The sequence below is a fragment of the Phyllobates terribilis genome, unplaced genomic scaffold (assembly GCF_046119375.1).
Source record: "Phyllobates terribilis strain yellow unplaced genomic scaffold, ASM4611937v1 Scaffold_1__5_contigs__length_1240528914, whole genome shotgun sequence".
Lineage (NCBI taxonomy): Eukaryota > Metazoa > Chordata > Amphibia > Anura > Dendrobatidae > Phyllobates > Phyllobates terribilis.
The window spans coordinates 676,092,493-676,104,320 of NW_027362761.1; positions in this window are offsets into that span (position 1 = coordinate 676,092,493).

Here is an 11,828-nt window from a genome sequence, read left to right on the forward strand (position 1 = left end):
ACAATGGAAGAGTTCCAAAGCATGGCTAAACTTCAGCGGAGTTCCGAGAACAATGAAAGAGTTCCAAAAGCATTTTTAAACTTCAGCGGCATTCCGAGAACAATTGAGGAGTTCCAAAGCATTGTTAAACATCAGCGGAATTCTGAGAACAATGGAAGAGTTCACAAACATTTTTAAACTTCAGAAGAACTCCCAGAACATAGGAAGAGTTCCAAAGCATTTTTAAACTTCAGCTGAATTCCCAGAACATTGGAAGAGTTCCAAAGCATTTTTTAACTTCAGCAGAATTCCGAGAACAATGGAGGAGTTCCAAAGCATTTTTAAACTTTAGCGGAATTCTGAGAAAAATTGAAGAGTTCCAAAGCATTTTTAAGCTTCATTGGAATTCTGAGAACAATGGAAGAGTACCAAAGCATTTTTAAACTTCAGCAGAATTCCGAGAACAATGGAAGAGTTCCAAAGCATGGCTAAACTTCAGCGGAGTTCCGAGAACAATGAAAGAGTTCCAAAAGCATTTTTAAACTTCAGCGGCATTCCGAGAACAATTGAGGAGTTCCAAAGCATTGTTAAACTTCAACAGAATTCCGAGAACAAGGGAAGATTTCTAAATCGTTTTTGAACTTCAGCAGAATTCCGAGAACAATGAAAGAGTTTCAAAAGCATTATTAAACATCAACAGAATTACGAGAACAATGGATGAGTTCCAAAGCATTGTTAAACATTAGCGGAATTCCGAGAACAATGGAAGAGTTCTAAAAGCATTATTAAACATCAGCGGAATTCCGAGAACAATGGAAGAGTTCCAAAGCATTGTTAAATATTAGCGGAATTCCGAGAACAATGGAATGGTTCCAAAGCTTTTTTAAACTTCAGCAGAATTCCGAGAACAATGGAAGAGTTTCAAAGCATTTTTAAACTTCAGCGGAATTCCGAGAACAATGGAAGAGTTCCAAAGCATTGTTAAACAGTAGCGGAATTCCGAGAACAATGGAAGAGTTCCGAAAGCATTATTAAACATCAACGGAATTCCAAGAACAATGGAAGAGATCCAAAGCATTGTTAAATAACAGCGGAATTCCGAGAACAATGGAAGAGTTCCAAAGCATTTTTAAACTTCAGCAGAATTCCGAGAAAAATGGAAGAGTTCCAAAGCATTGTAAAACTTCAGCAGAATTCCCAGAACAATGTAAGAGTTTCAAAGCATTGTTAAACTTCAGCGGAATTCCGAGAACAATGGAAGAGTTCCAATGCATTTTTAAACTACATCGGAATTCCGAGAACAATGGAAGAGTTCCAAAGCATTGTTAAACTTTAGCGGAAATCCAAGAACAATGGGAGAGTTCCAAAAGCATTGTTAAACATCAGCGGAATTCCGAGAACAAAGGAAGAGTCCCAAATCTTTTTTAAACTACAGCGGAATTCCGAGAACAATGGAAGAGTTCCAAACCATTTTTAAACTTCAGTGGAATTCTGAGAACAATGGTAGAGTTCTAAAGCATTTTTCAACTTCAGCGGAATTCTGAGAACAATGAAAGAGTTCCAAAAGCATTGTTGAACATAAGCGGTATTCCGAGAACAATGGAAGAGTTCCAAAAGCATTATTAAACATCAGTAGAATTCCGAGAACAATGGAAGAGTTCCAAAGCATTTTTAAACTTCAGCAGAATTCCGAGAACAATGGAAGTGTTCCAAAGCATTTTTAAACTTCAGCAGAATTCCGAGAAAAATGGAAGAGTTTCAAAGCATTGTAAAACTTCAGCGGAATTCCGAGAACAATGGAAGAGTTCCAAAGCATGGCTAAACTTCAGCGGATTTCCGAGAACAATGAAAGAGTTCCAAAAGCATTTTTAAACTTCAGCGGCATTCCGAGAACAATGGAGGAGTTCCAAAGCATTGTTAAACATTAGCGGAATTCGAAGAAGAATGGAAGAGTTCTAAAGCATTGTTAAACATCAGCGGAATTTCGAGAACAATGGAAGAGTTCCCAAGCATTTTTAAACTTCAGCAGAACTCCCAGAACATAGGAATAGTTCCAAAGCATTTTTAAACTTCAGCTGAATTCCCAGAACATTGGAAGAGTTCCAAAGCATTTTTAAACTTCAGCAGAATTCCGAAAACAATGGAGGAGTTCCAAAGCATTTTTAAACTTTAGCGGAATTCTGAGAAAAATTGAAGAATTCCAAAGCATTTTTAAGCTTCATTGGAATTCTGAGAACAATGGAAGAGTACCAAAGCATTTTTAAACTTCAGCAGAATTCTGAGAATTATGGAAGAGTTCCAAAGCATTGTTAAACTTCAGCAGAATTCCGAGATCAAGGGAAGATTTCTAAAGCGTTTTTGAACTTCAGCAGAATTCTGAGAACAATGAAAGAATTCCAAAAGCATTATTAAACATCAACAGAATTCCGAGAACAATGGATGAGTTCCAAAGCATTGTAAAACTTCAGCGGAATTCCGAGAACAATGGAAGAGTTCCAATGCATTTTTAAACTACAGCGGAATTCCGAGAACAATGGAAGAGTTCCAAAGCATTGTTAAACATCAGCGGAGTTCCGAGAACAATGGAATAGTTCTAAAGCATTGTTAAACATCAGCGGAATTCCGAGAACCATGGAAGAGTTCCAAAGCATTTTTAAACTTCAGCAGAACTCCCAGAACATAGGAAGAGCTCCAAAGCATTTTTAAACTTCAACCGAATTCCTAGAACAATGGAAGAGTTCCAAAGCATTTTTAAACTTCAGCAGAATTCCGAGAACAATGGAAGAGTTCCAAAGCATTTTTAAACTTCAGCAGAATTCCGAGAACAATGGAGGAGTTCCAAAGCATTTTTAAACTTTAGCGGAATTCTGAGAAAAAATGAAGAGTTCCAAAGCCTTTTTTAGCTTCATTGGAATTCTGAGAGCAATGCAAGAGTACCAAAGCATTTTTAAACTTCAGCAGAATTCTGCGAATAATGGAAGAGTTTCAAAGCATTGTTAAACTTCAGCAGAATTCCTAGAACAAGGGAAGATTTCTAAAGCGTTTTTAAACTTCAGCAGAATTCCGAGAACAATGGAAGAGTTCCAAAAGCATTATTAAACATCAACAGAATTCCGAAAACAATGGAAGAGATCCATAGGTTTGATAAACATCAGCAGAATTCCGAGAAGACTGGAAGAGTTCCAAAAGCATTATTAAACATCAGCGGAATTCCGAGAACAATGGAAGAGTTCCAAAGCATTGTTAAATATTAGCGGAATTCTGAGAACAATGGAATAGTTCCAAAGCTTTTTTAAACTTCAGCAGAATTCCGAGAACAATGCAAGAGTTCCAAAGCATTTTTAAACTTGAGGGGAATTCCAAGAACAAGGGAAGAGTTCCAAAGCATGGCTAAACTTCAGTGGAATTCCGAGAACAATGAAAGAGTTCCAAAGCATTTTCAAACTACAGCAGAATTCCGAGAGCAATGGAAGAGTTCCAAAGCATTTTTAAACTTTAGCGGAATTCTGAGAAAAATTGAAGATTTCCAAAGCATTTTTAAGCTTCATTGGTATTCTGAGAACAATGGAAGAGTACCAAAGCATTTTTAAACTTCAGCAGAATTCTGAGAATTATGGAAGAGTTCCAAAGCATTGTTAAACTTCAGCAGAATTCCGAGATCAAGGGAAGATTTCTAAAGCGTTTTTGAACTTCAGCAGAATTCCGAGAACAATGAAAGAGTTCCAAAAGCATTATTAAACATCAACAGAATTCCGAGAACAATGGAAGAGTTCCATAGGTTTGATAAACATCAGCGGAATTCCGAGAACAATGGAAGAGTTCCAAAGCATTTTTAAACTTCAGCAGAATTCCAAGCACAATGGAAGAGTTCCAAAAGCATTATTAAACATCTACAGAATTCCGAGAACAATGGATGAGTTTCAAAGCATTGTAAAACTTCAGCGGAATTCCGAGAACAATGGAAGAGTTCCAATGCATTTTTAAACTACAGCGGAATTCCGAGAACAATGGAAGAGTTCCAAAGCATTGTTAAACATCAGCGGAGTTCCGAGAACAATGGAATAGTTCTAAAGCATTGTTAAACATCAGCAGAATTCCGAGAACAATGGAAGAGTTCCAAAGCATTTTTAAACTTCAGCAGAATTCCGAGAACAATGTAAGAGTTCCAAAGCATTTTTAAACTTCAGCAGAATTCCGAGAACAATGGAGGAGTTCCAAAGCATTTTTTAACTTTAGCGGAATTCTGAGAAAAATTGAAGAGTTCCAAAGCATTTTTTAGCTTCATTGGAATTCTGAGAACAATGCAAGAGTACCAAAGCATTTTTAAACTTCAGCAGAATTCTGCGAATAATGGAAGAGTTCCAAAGCATTGTTAAACTTCAGCAGAATTCCTAGAACAAGGGAAGATTTCTAAAGCGTTTTTAAACTTCAGCAGAATTCCGAGAACAATGGAAGAGTTCCAAAAGCATTATTAAACATCAACAGAATTCCGAAAACAATGGAAGAGTTCCATAGGTTTGATAAACATCAGCAGAATTCCGAGAAGACTGGAAGAGTTCCAAAAGCATTATTAAACATCAGCGGAATTCCGAGAACAATGGAAGAGTTCCAAAGCATTGTTAAATATTAGCGGAATTCTGAGAACAATGGAATAGTTCCAAAGCTTTTTTAAACTTCAGCAGAATTCCGAGAACAATGCAAGAGTTCCAAAGCATTTTTAAACTTCAGGGGAATTCCAAGCACAACGGAAGAGTTCCAAAGCATGGCTAAACTTCAGTGGAATTCCGAGAACAATGAAAGAGTTCCAAAGCATTTTCAAACTACAGCAGAATTCCGAGAGCAATGGAAGAGTTCCAAAGCATTGATAAACATCAGCGGAATTCTGAGAACAATGGAAAAGTTCTAAAGCATTGTTAAACATCAGCGGAATTCAGAGAACAATGGAAGAGTTCCAAAGCATGGCTAAATTTCAGCGGAATTCCGATAACAATGAGAGAGTTCCAAAGCATTTTTAAACTACAGCGGAATTCCAAGAACAATGGAAGAGATCCAAAGCATTGTTAAATAACAGCAGAATTCCGAGAAAAATGAAAGAGTTCCAAAGCATTGTAAAACTTAAGCGGAATTCCGAGAACAATGGAAGAGTTCAAAAGCATTGTTAATCATCAGCGGAATTCCGAGAACAATGGAAGAGTTTTAAGCATTGTTAAACATCAGCGGAATTCCGAGAACAATGGAAGAGTTCCCAAGCAATTTTAAACTTCAGCAGAACTCCCAGAACATAGGAAGAGTTCCAAAGCATTTTTAAACTTCAGCAGAATTCCCAGAACAATGTAAGAGTTTCAAAGCATTGTTAAACTTCAGCGGAATTCCGAGAACTATGGAAGAGTTCCAATGCATTTTTAAACTACATCGGAATTCCGAGAACAATGGAAGAGTTCCAAAGCATTGTTAAACTTTAGCGGAATTCCGAGAACAAAGGAAGAGTCCCAAATCTTTTTTAAACTACAGCGGAATTCCGAGAACAATGGAAGAGTTCCAAACCATTTTTAAACTTCAGTGGAATTCTGAGAACAATGGTAGAGTTCTAAAGCATTTTTCAACTTCAGCGGAATTCTGAGAACAATGAAAGAGTTCCAAAAGCATTGCTGAACATAAGCGGTATTCCGAGAACAATGGAAGAGTTCCAAAAGCATTATTAAACATCAGTAGAATTCCGAGAACAATGGAAGAGTTCCAAAGCATTTTTAAACTTCAGCAGAATTCCGAGAACAATGGAAGTGTTCCAAAGCATTTTTAAACTTCAGCAGAATTCCGAGAAAAATGGAAGAGTTTCAAAGCATTGTAAAACTTCAGCGGAATTCCGAGAACAATGGAAGAGTTCCAAAGCATGGCGAAACTTCAGCGGAGTTCCGAGAACAATGAAAGAGTTCCAAAAGCATTTTTAAACTTCAGCGGCATTCCGAGAACAATTGAGGAGTTCCAAAGCATTGTTAAACATCAGCGAAATTCTGAGAACAATGGAAGAGTTCACAAACATTTTTAAACTTCAGAAGAACTCCCAGAACATAGGAAGAGTTCCAAAGCATTTTTAAACTTCAGCTGAATTCCCAGAACATTGGAAGAGTTCCAAAGCATTTTTTAACTTCAGCAGAATTCCGAGAACAATGGAGGAGTTCCAAAGCATTTTTAAACTTTAGCGGAATTCTGAGAAAAATTGAAGAGTTCCAAAGCATTTTTAAGCTTCATTGGAATTCTGAGAACAATGGAAGAGTACCAAAGCATTTTTAAACTTCAGCAGAATTCTGAGAATTATGGAAGAGTTCCAAAGCATGGCTAAACTTCAGAGGAATTCCGAGAACAATGAAAGAGTTCCAAAGCATTTTTAAACTTCAGCAGAATTCCGAGAAAAATGGAAGAGTTTCAAAGCATTGTAAAACTTCAGCGGAATTCCGAGAACAATGGAAGAGTTCCAAAGCATGGCTAAACTTCAGCGGAGTTCCGAGAACAATGAAAGAGTTCCAAAAGCATTTTTAAACTTCAGCGGCATTCCGAGAACAATTGAGGAGTTCCAAAGCATTGTTAAACATCAGCGGAATTCTGAGAACAATGGAAGAGTTCACAAACATTTTTAAACTTCAGAAGAACTCCCAGAACATAGGAAGAGTTCCAAAGCATTTTTAAACTTCAGCTGAATTCCCAGAACATTGGAAGAGTTCCAAAGCATTTTTTAACTTCAGCAGAATTCCGAGAACAATGGAGGAGTTCCAAAGCATTTTTAAACTTTAGCGGAATTCTGAGAAAAATTGAAGAGTTCCAAAGCATTTTTAAGCTTCATTGGAATTCTGAGAACAATGGAAGAGTACCAAAGCATTTTTAAACTTCAGCAGAATTCCGAGAACAATGGAAGAGTTCCAAAGCATGGCTAAACTTCAGCGGAGTTCCGAGAACAATGAAAGAGTTCCAAAAGCATTTTTAAACTTCAGCGGCATTCCGAGAACAATTGAGGAGTTCCAAAGCATTGTTAAACTTCAACAGAATTGCGAGAACAAGGGAAGATTTCTAAATCGTTTTGGAACTTCAGCAGAATTCCGAGAACAATGAAAGAGTTTCAAAAGCATTATTAAACATCAACAGAATTACGAGAACAATGGATGAGTTCCAAAGCATTGTTAAACATTAGCGGAATTCCGAGAACAATGGAAGAGTTCTAAAAGCATTATTAAACATCAGCGGAATTCCGAGAACAATGGAAGAGTTCCAAAGCATTGTTAAATATTAGCGGAATTCCGAGAACAATGGAATGGTTCCAAAGCTTTTTTAAACTTCAGCAGAATTCCGAGAACAATGGAAGAGTTTCAAAGCATTTTTAAACTTCAGCGGAATTCCGAGAACAATGGAAGAGTTCCAAAGCATTGTTAAACAGTAGCGGAATTTCGAGAACAATGGAAGAGTTCCAAAAGCATTATTAAACATCAGCGGAATTCCGAGAACAATGGAAGAGTTCCAAAGCATTGTTAAACATTAGCACAATTCCGAGAACAATGGATGAGTTCCAAAAGCATTATTAAACATCAACGGAATTCCAAGAACAATGGAAGAGATCCAAAGCATTGTTAAATAACAGCGGAATTCCGAGAACAATGGAAGAGTTCCAAAGCATTTTTAAACTTCAGCAGAATTCCGAGAAAAATGGAAGAGTTCCAAAGCATTGTAAAACTTAAGCGGAATTCCGATAACAATGGAAGAGTTCCCAAGCAATTTTAAACTTCAGCAGAACTCCCAGAACATAGGAAGAGTTCCAAAGCATTTTTAAACTTCAGCAGAATTCCCAGAACAATGTAAGAGTTTCAAAGCATTGTTAAACTTCAGCGGAATTCCGAGAACAATGGAAGAGTTCCAATGCATTTTTAAACTACATCGGAATTCCGAGAACAATGGAAGAGTTCCAAAGCATTGTTAAACTTTAGCGGAAATCCAAGAACAATGGGAGAGTTCCAAAAGCATTGTTAAACATCAGCGGAATTCCGAGAACAAAGGAAGAGTCCCAAATCTTTTTTAAACTACAGCGGAATTCCGAGAACAATGGAAGAGTTCCAAACCATTTTTAAACTTCAGTGGAATTCTGAGAACAATGGTAGAGTTCTAAAGCATTTTTCAACTTCAGCGGAATTCTGAGAACAATGAAAGAGTTCCAAAAGCATTGTTGAACATAAGTGGTATTCCGAGAACAATGGAAGAGTTCCAAAAGCATTATTAAACATCAGTAGAATTCCGAGAACAATGGAAGAGTTCCAAAGCATTTTTAAACTTCAGCAGAATTCCGAGAACAATGGAAGTGTTCCAAAGCATTTTTAAACTTCAGCAGAATTCCGAGAAAAATGGAAGAGTTTCAAAGCATTGTAAAACTTCAGAGGAATTCCGAGAACAATGGAAGAGTTCCAAAGCATGGCTAAACTTCAGCGGATTTCCGAGAACAATGAAAGAGTTCCAAAAGCATTTTTAAACTTCAGCGGCATTCCGAGAACAATGGAGGAGTTCCAAAGCATTGTTAAACATTAGCGGAATTCGAAGAACAATGGAAGAGTTCTAAAGCATTGTTAAACATCAGCGGAATTTCGAGAACAATGGAAGAGTTCCCAAGCATTTTTAAACTTCAGCAGAACTCCCAGAACATAGGAATAGTTCCAAAGCATTTTTAAACTTCAGCTGAATTCCCAGAACATTGGAAGAGTTCCAAAGCATTTTTAAACTTCAGCAGAATTCCGAAAACAATGGAGGAGTTCCAAAGCATTTTTAAACTTTAGCGGAATTCTGAGAAAAATTGAAGAATTCCAAAGCATTTTTAAGCTTCATTGGAATTCTGAGAACAATGGAAGAGTACCAAAGCATTTTGAACTTCAGCAGAATTCTGAGAATTATGGAAGAGTTCCAAAGCATTGTTAAACTTCAGCAGAATTCCGAGATCAAGGGAAGATTTCTAAAGCGTTTTTGAACTTCAGCAGAATTCTGAGAACAATGAAAGAGTTCCAAAAGCATTATTAAACATCAACAGAATTCCGAGAACAATGGATGAGTTCCAAAGCATTGTAAAACTTCAGCGGAATTCCGAGAACAATGGAAGAGTTCCAATGCATTTTTAAACTACAGTGGAATTCCGAGAACAATGGAAGAGTTCCAAAGCATTGTTAAACATCAGCGGAGTTCCGAGAACAATGGAAGAGTTCCAAAGCATTTTTAAACTTCAGCAGAACTCCCAGAACATAGGAAGAGCTCCAAAGCATTTTTAAACTTCAACCGAATTCCTAGAACAATGGAAGAGTTCCAAAGCATTTTTAAACTTCAGCAGAATTCCGAGAACAATGGAAGAGTTCCAAAGCATTTTTAAACTTCAGCAGAATTCCGAGAACAATGGAGGAGTTCCAAAGCATTTTTAAACTTTAGCGGAATTCTGAGAAAAAATGAAGAGTTCCAAAGCATTTTTTAGCTTCATTGGAATTCTGAGAGCAATGCAAGAGTACCAAAGCATTTTTAAACTTCAGCAGAATTCTGCGAATAATGGAAGAGTTCCAAAGCATTGTTAAACTTCAGCAGAATTCCTAGAACAAGGGAAGATTTCTAAAGCGTTTTTAAACTTCAGCAGAATTCCGAGAACAATGGAAGAGTTCCAAAAGCATTATTAAACATCAACAGAATTCCGAAAACAATGGAAGAGATCCATTGGTTTGATAAACATCAGCAGAATTCCGAGAAGACTGGAAGAGTTCCAAAAGCATTATTAAACATCAGCGGAATTCCGAGAACAATGGAAGAGTTCCAAAGCATTGTTAAATATTAGCGGAATTCTGAGAACAATGGAATAGTTCCAAAGCTTTTTTAAACTTCAGCAGAATTCCGAGAACAATGCAAGAGTTCCAAAGCATTTTTAAACTTCAGGGGAATTCCAAGAACAAGGGAAGAGTTCCAAAGCATGGCTAAACTTCAGTGGAATTCCGAGAACAATGAAAGAGTTCCAAAGCATTTTCAAACTACAGCAGAATTCCGAGAGCAATGGAAGAGTTCCAAAGCATTGATAAACATCAGCGGAATTCTGAGAACAATGGAAAAGTTCTAAAGCATTGTTAAACATCAGCGGAATTCAGAGAACAATGGAAGAGTTCCAAAGCATGGCTAAATTTCAGCGGAATTCCGATAACAATGAGAGAGTTCCAAAGCATTTTTAAACTTCAGCAGAATTCCAAGAACAATGGAAGAGATCCAAAGCATTGTTAAATAACAGCTGAATTCCGAGAACAATGGAAGAGTTCCAAAGCATTTTTAAACTTCAGCAGAATTCCGAGAAAAATGGAAGAGTTCCAAAGCATTGTAAAACTTAAGCGGAATTCCGAGAACAATGGAAGAGTTCCAATGCTTTTTTAAACTACAGCAGAATTCCGAGAACAATGGAAGAGTTCAAAAGCATTGTTAATCATCAGCGGAATTCCGAGAACAATGGAAGAGTTCCCAAGCATTTTTAAACTTCAGAAGAACTCCCAGAACATAGGAAGAGTTCCAAAGCATTTTTAACCTTCAGCTGAATTCCCAGAACATTGGAAGAGTTCCAAAGCATTTTTTGACTTCAGCAGAATTCCGAGAACAATGGAGGAGTTCCAAAGCATTTTTAAACTTTAGCGGAATTCTGAGAAAAATTGAAGAGTTCCAAAGCATTTTTAAGCTTCATTGGAATTCTGAGAACAATGGAAGAGTACCAAAGCATTTTTAAACTTCAGCAGAATTCTGAGAATTATGGAAGAGTTCCAAAGCATGGCTAAACTTCAGAGGAATTCCGAGAACAATGAAAGAGTTCCAAAAGCATTTTTAAACTTAAGCGGCATTCCGAGAACAATGGAGGAGTTCCAAAGCATTGATAAACATTAGCGGAATTCCAAGAACAATGGAGTAGTTCTAAAGCATTGTTAAACATCAGCGGAATTCCGAGAACAATGGAAGAGTTCCCAAGCATTTTTAAACTTCAGCAGAACTCCCAGAACATAGGAAGAGTTCCAAAGCATTTTTAAACTTCAGCAGAATTCCGAGAACAATGGAGGAGTTCCAAAGCATTTTTAAACTTTAGCGGAATTCTGAGAAAAATTGAAGAGTTCCAAAGCATTTTTAAGCTTCATTGGAATTCTGAGAACAATAGAAGAGTACCAAAGCAATTTTAAACTTCAGTAGAATTCTGAGAATTACGGAAGAGTTCCAAAGCATTGTTAAACTTCAGCAGAATTCCGAGAACAAGGGAAGATTTCCAAAGCGTTTTTGAACTTCAGCAGAATTCCGAGAACAATGAAAGAGTTTCAAAAGCATTATTAAACATTAACAGAATTACGAGAACAATGGAAGAGTTCCATAGGTTTGATAAACATCAGCTGAATTCCGAGAACAATGGAAGAGTTCCAAAGCATTTTTAAACTTCAGCAGAATTCCAAGCACAATGGAAGAGTTCCAAAAGCATTATTAAACATCAACAGAATTACGAGAACAATGGATGAGTTCCAAAGCATTGTTAAACATTAGCAGAATTCCGAGAACAATGGAAGAGCTCTAAAAGCATTATTAAACATCAGCGGAATTCCAAGAACAATGGAAGAGTTCCAAAGCATTGTTAAATATTAGCGGAATTCCGAGAACAATGGAATGGTTCCAAAGCTTTTTTAAACTTCAGCAGAATTCCGAGAACAATGGAAGAGTTCCAAAGCATTTTTAAACTTCAGCGGAATTCCGAGAACAATGGAAGAGTTCCAAAGCATTGTTAAACAGTAGCGGAATTCCGAGAACAATGGAAGAGTTCCAAAAGCATTATTAAACAT